This window comes from Struthio camelus, chromosome 5, assembly GCF_040807025.1.
Source record: "Struthio camelus isolate bStrCam1 chromosome 5, bStrCam1.hap1, whole genome shotgun sequence".
NCBI classification, from domain to species: Eukaryota; Metazoa; Chordata; class Aves; order Struthioniformes; family Struthionidae; genus Struthio; species Struthio camelus.
The window spans coordinates 14,252,457-14,258,861 of record NC_090946.1 but is presented as its reverse complement, the minus strand read 5'-3'; the positions used below and the strand labels follow the sequence as shown (position 1 = coordinate 14,258,861).

The 6,405-nt window shown below is 59.5% G+C and overlaps 1 long non-coding RNA gene across 1 annotated transcript; it reads right to left on the bottom strand.

The window, feature by feature from the left end:
- Positions 1 to 846: 846 nt before the first annotated feature.
- LOC138067414 (uncharacterized) lies at positions 847 to 3,046 on the bottom strand. Its single transcript, XR_011141274.1, has 3 exons — positions 2,905 to 3,046; positions 1,459 to 1,700; positions 847 to 1,191 (listed from the first exon to the last, which is right to left on the bottom strand). It is a non-coding gene; the product is annotated as an uncharacterized lncRNA (long non-coding RNA).
- Positions 3,047 to 6,405: the final 3,359 nt, after the last annotated feature.

Below are 6,405 nucleotides of genomic sequence, written 5' to 3'. Positions count from 1 at the left end.
GCTCCCTAGCCTAAGAGACTTGTGTGGGGACAGAAATTCAGCAAGGCTTTTTTGCCCCCACACAAGTCTCTTAGGCTAGGGAGCCCAGGGGCCTCCAGGGCCCCCATTGGCTCCCGGGGGGGGGTGTAGCCCAATGGGGGCCAGGCCTGGCCCCCACGCCCCCCACTGCCCTTAAAGGCAAGGTGGAGAGGCTTTAAGGCTCTTCAAGTCTCTGGGGGCTCTTCAGGGAACTTGGAGTCCCTCAATTTCTTCCCAAGGAACTCCCAGTTACTTGGAGAACCACCTCAGGGACTCAGCTGAACTGGGAGAACTGAAGAAGAGAGGTCTCCCAGGGGGGCTGAGTCCCTGAGGTGGTTCTCCAAGTTACACTGAGGGACTTGGGAAGAAGTTAAGGGACTCCAAGTTCCCTGAAGAGCCCCCAGAGACTTGAAGAGCCTTAAAGCCTCTCAACCTTGCCTTTAAGGGCAGCAGGGGCAGGCCTCAGCCCAGACCCCCCCCACTCCCCAGCCTCAGGGCTTTGGTGGGGGCACAAAAAAGCCCTGCCCAGTGGCTGCCCCCACACAAAGCCCTGAGGCCAAGGAGCGCTCGCTGCTCCCTCGTCGCCCCGGCCTTCCCCGCGGCCTCCCGGGCTGGAGCTGGGCTGCCAGGGCCCCTGCTCAAAGAAAGGGCCAACCTGGGGGCGAGGAGAAACAGCCCCTTGGGACAGGAGCTCTCACCTACGGCAGCGAGACGGCCCCGGCTGCCGGCTGCCCCCTCTCCGCTCCAGCGCTGCAGCCAGGAGCTCTTCCCCGAGCAGGGAGAACGCAGCCTTCGGCAAGCTGCGAGCAGGCGTGAACAGAGACCGCGCACAGAACACAGCACGTGGCACCTCGCCTCAGCTGGGGCTCGCGCCAAGTTTTATTGCCCAGAGCCCAAACACCTTTGCGCGGTGCCACCGTGCCCGAGTCCCACTTGGCGCTTCCTGGGGAGCAGGACGAGCTGGCAGGCGCAGGCCGCCTTCCTGCTGCGGCAGCTCCTGGAGGGGTGCGTGAAGGCCAAAGCCGGATTCTTGCTCCTTCGGGTGGTGGTGGGGGGGTCTCTGGGAAAGCAGGTCACTTCCTCAGTGCAGCTGGAGTCTGAAGCTGGGGCCCCAGAGAGCTGCGGGAGGGGTGGGCAAGAGACGAAAGAGCAGCTCTTGCCAGCAACCAGCACCTAGGAAAACAAAACAGAGCTCTTAAGAAAGAGCAGGACCAGGCACTTTCCCCTCTCTCAACACTCGGGCCCGACCCCGCGTCCCCCCCCGAGGAGCGGGCGCTGGGGCTCTGCGCACTGCGGCTCTGCCTTCTGGCCTTCAGCGCATCCACAGAGCACGGCTCCTGCTGAAAACAGAGCAGAAACGCACACAACTAGTGGCCCCAAATATGAAAAAACAATAATAAAATAAATCAAAACCAGAGCCATAGCTTGTCTGGCACCTACCAGGCCTCAAAGGTCTCGGAAGGAGCCCGAGCGCCGCTGCTCTCTGCGCGGTGCCAGTGATGGGCAAAAAGCCTCTTCCTCCCATACGCAGCTCAGGCCCATTTCTCCTCCTCCTTCGTGTGCAAGGCGACAGCGCTGAACACCAAGAGGCCTGCCTTCAGGGAGAAGGCGCCGGCACAGTACAGAAATGCCGAGGGGACACAACGTTCCTACTGCGTGGGCTGCAGGGGACGCCCAGACACCTAGAAAAGGAGAGACCCTCTCTCGAGTCTGGCACTGCACCACAACACAGCAACAGCAGCTCTTGCACACAACTCACACTCCCTCTCCTGTATTAGTGCCCGTGGCTTCCCTGAAAAGGCAAGGGAGCTCTTGAGGTTCTGCCCCAAATCACTGCTTTCCTCCTTAGCTAAAAGCTCGCAGACATGTCCCACCTCGTTTTCCAGCACCACGTTCTCTACTCTGCAAGAAACAGTTGCACAATGCAACTCTCCGCAACACCAAGACTCTCCGGGCTGCCTTTCGCAGCAACTGCCCAACAGCTCCCCAAAAAGGGGCAGCCACAAGCACAGGTTGTTGGGAAGCCCAGGCCGGGAGCTTGCTAAACAACTCCAAAAAGCAAAGCCAAAGAGAAGCAAGTCCAAAGTCCTCCAGCCCCTCCTACGCTCCAGGACACTGCAGCCCAGCCAGAGCTGTCCCAGAGAGCCCCTTCCCCTGGCACGAGACATTCCCACCGGCCTTACCTGCGGAGAGGAGCCCCGGGGAGCGTAACCCAGTCGGTCATGACCTACTGGGAACTGAAACACCCCACAGCCCTCCGGCAGCGGGAGCTGCACGCCCCAGTTGCCCCCGCAGACAGACAAAGCGGCCACGTTGAGCTGACCCAGGCAACAGAAAACACAACCGAGAAACACAACTGAGAAACACAACCGAGCTCTCAGTGAGCACGTCAGCTCTCAGCAGCCACAAAGGAAGCAGACAGAGATCTTGCAGAGACAGGACACAGCTCCCACTACACTTCTCAGCTCCTCAGGCAGCTGAAACCCCAAAACAGCCTCGCCAGTAAAACACATCTTCTACTTATACGCTTCACAGGCAAGGAGATGGTTTTTCCCCCTGGCCAAATGATACGCTCCGATTCCACTTTCTACAGCAAAGGCTGAAAGCTCTGCACGGGCTCCGCTGCCGGCGCTCGCTCCTCCGCGGCGCCCGTCGGTGCTGCCAGCAGCTCGCGGCCGGCACCATCGCGCACGTCCCGCTCGGTCCCGCCGCGCTGCCAACGGCGCTGCCACAACCGTTGCGCGTTGCCCAGGCGAGAGCGACCGGCCGCCCCGACCGCCTCCCCGCGCCCGGCCCGGCCCCCCCGCCGCCCCCGAGCCCGGCTGCGCCACGACCCGCCGCGCGTCCCGCAGCCTGCCGCTCTCCAGCAGCGCCGCGCCACCGCACCAGACAGGACGCGACGCGACGCGACGCGACGGGACCCGGCCGCCGCCGCCAGGCGCCACCACACAGCCGGCCACCCCGCCGCCATCTTCGCCGCCGGCCGCTCGCTCCCCCCTCCCCCGGCCAGAGGCGGGAGCGGGGCGCCAATCAGCGGCGGGCGGCGCGCAGGCGCCCTCCAATGGCCGAGAGGCAGCTGGCCCGGCCGGCCAATCCCCGCGGCGGCCCGGGCGGAGGGCGGGAGGGAGCGGAGAGAAGCCGGAGATGGCGGCCGGCGGCCGTGGGCGCCGCCGAGCGGGCGGGCGGCGGGGCCGGGTCTGCCGGCGCCAGGGACGCGGTCCCCGCTGTCCCCCCTCAGTGTCCCCCTCGCTGTCCCCCCGTCCCCGCCAAGCTCGGGTGGGCCCTTGCCGGGCTCTATGGACTTCCATGGGCCTGCACGGGGCTCTGTGGACTCCTACAGAGCTGTTTGGGGCTCTACAGGCTTGTACACCCCCGTGCTGAGCACATATGGGCCCGTGCCGAGCTCTGTGGGCTGGTACCTGAGAAAAAACTTCTTCACTGTGAGGGTGACAGAGCATTGGAACAGGTTGCCCAGAGAGGTGCTGGAGTCTCCTTCGCTGGAGATCTTCAAAAGCCGTCTGGATGTGATCCTGGGCAATATGCTCTAGGTGACCCTGCTTGAACAGGGAGGTTGGACTAGATGATCTCCAGAGGTCCCTTCCAACCTAAACGATTCTGTACGGTCCTGCACAGCGCTCTACGGGCTCGTACGAGCCCACGCCAGGCTCTGCGTGCTCATACAGACTTGTGCCAGGCCCTGTGGGCTGGTACGGGCCCGCACTGGGCCCTAGGGGCTCCAACGGACTCGTGCTGGGCCCTACGGGCTCATACGGGACCGCTCCGAGTTCGTACAGGCCCGTGTCGGGCTCTCTGAGCTAGTATCAGTTTGCCGTTATCTTTGCTGCCTTACATCTGCCTTAGGCCTCCTCGTTGCAGTCTTTCTCCTTTCCCTTCCTCCCCTTAGACACGTCCTGTGTGGTTTCCAAGACATGTTAACCCCATCTTCTGTGCCCATAACTGAGGCTCGAAAGGAAGGCAGACAGCAGGAAAGGAAGGCAAAAGGAAAAAAGCGGCTTTTTGATAGGAAGCCGACAGTCTTAAAACCCATTAGGCTAGTAACTGGGGTGGAGTTATCTCATCTAACTTTAGGAAGCCAAACTTAAGGTCTGAACTGCTTCTCCGGGCTCCCTCCCTAGGCTGTGGAGAAAAACGGGCCCTTCCAGAGAGCCCTTCACCCAATCGATCCCCGAGAGCGGTGGGACTGCAGAAGGACTGCACGTCTCTAGCCGTTATGTCTGCCACCGGAGGAAAATGATAATCCTGTCTAAATGTAGTCTCACGTGTGCTAGGCGTGTATCAAAGCATCTGGAAAGGACTCTCACCACGTGGTGAGCCGAAATCCCGAATTCCAATTGTGACTCTGTGAAATACTGGGGTGCCAGAGGATTTCCTGGAACTGAGAAGGATGTAGAAAAGCATGACCAGACTAGTCAAAGAGATGACACTTTCCGTTAAAGGAACGGGAGCCTGGAGGAGGGCTCTTCAGGAAGGAAAAGAGACAGCTGAGAGAGGTAGGAGAGAGCTGCCTGGAACGAAGTGCTGTGGGAAAGGGGAACAAGGCAAGTCTCGGTGTCCTTCAACAGCAGCTGGAGCTAGGAGGTGCCATACTTGAAGAGAGAAGAAAAGGAGGTATTCTTTCAACCCCAAAGGGTTGGAGAATGGAAGCAAATTAAAGGGCATGCTTGATTTGTGGCCACTTGGAGACAGGAGAGCGAAGTAGAATTGCTGCTCTAACTTGTGCTGCTGTTGTTGTTGGTGGTGCTAGAAACAGATCCCCTCAGGTGAGGCACGGCGACACGAAGAAGTCATTGCCTAGTGAGGAGAACAACAGCTTCTTTGACTACTCCCTCAAGAAAAACATAAAATAAACACACTCCTTTTATTTTGGAAACACTCTCTCGTCTTCTTTTTGCTTCGAGCCTAATTAGGAATAGTAGGAAAAAATGACATCACATTCCCCAAGAAAAAACACTGGTATTTACTGCATTTGTTCCTTTAATGATTGGAGATGGGGGGGGGGGGTGTCTTATTTAGGCTGTGTATTGGCTTTGGTACATCAGGAAAATGGCAGACCAAGCTGACCAAACAGTGTGTGTCCACTTGGCACGTTGTGAATAGCTCTCGAGATAACACTGACCTTAACGACTATGTCCCTAGTGAATAGAAAAGGGCTCCTGCTCACACGCAGTTTTACACACGCACCGCCCCCCCCCCCCACACCAAATTAACATGTAAATCTTAAATCCTATCCTGGGGATCATCTTAATTATCTGCATGGCAGACAGCTACAGTTATTTTGGATGCCTTAGTGCATCATAGCGAGTGGGGTACCCCAGGGGTCGATACTGGCTTCAATCGTGTTCAAGTTGTTCCTCAGAAACTTGGCTGAAGGGACAGCGTGCACCCTCAGCGAGTTTGCGGCTGTTCTGAACTGGGAGGTATGGTTGCAACCCTGGAGGGTCGTAGCGCCGTTCAGTGGGAGCTCAACAGGCTGGAGAGATGGGCAGAGGGGAAGCTCATGAAGTTCAAGCCAAGGAAGGGCAGAGTCCTACCCTGCAGGAGAAACACCCTGGTGCAGCAGTACAGGCTGGGGAGTGAGGTGCTGGGAGGGCAGGTGGCCAGCAAGTTGAGCACGAGGCAGCAACGTGCCCTTGTGGCCAAGAAGGTCAACGATCTCCCGGGCTGCAGTAGGCAAAGCATTGGCAGCGGGTTGAGGGCGGTCATCCTCTCCCTCTCCTCAGCCCTGGTGAGGCCTCGCCTGGAGTCCCGGGTGAGGGGTGGGCTCCCCAATACAAGAGAGACATGGAGCTAGTGCAGTGAGTGCAGCTGAGGGTTCCTCAGATGCTGAAGGGATGGGGGCATAGGAGGAAAGGCTGCGAGAGCTGGGCCTGTTCAGCGTGGAGAAGAGAAGACTTGGGGGGGGGATCTGACCAATGGGTATAAATATCTGAAGGGAGGGAGTCAAGAGGATGGGGCCAGAGCCTTGTCAGAGGGGCCCACTGACAGGAGGAGAGGCAGTGAGCACAAACTGAAGCACAGGCAGGTCCATCGGACCATGAGGACAAACGTCTTTGCTGTGGGAGTGACGGAGCGCTGGAACAGGCTGCCCAGCGAGGTCGTGCAGTCCCCATCCGTGGCCATAGTCAAAAGGCATCTGGCTAGGGTGCTGGGCAACCCGCTCTAGGTGACCCTGCTGGAGCGGAGGGGTTGGACTAGATGATCTCCAGAGGTCCCTTCCAACCTCCACCGCTCTGTGAGTCTGTGACCAGAGCCCCATGGAGGCGCAGAGGCAGACAGAGGTGCCCTTGAGGGGCAGGCAGCCCTGCGCCCCTGAAGGGATGTGCCCTGCCCCTCCCTAGGGCGGCGGGTCACAGCAGGGTCCTTTGT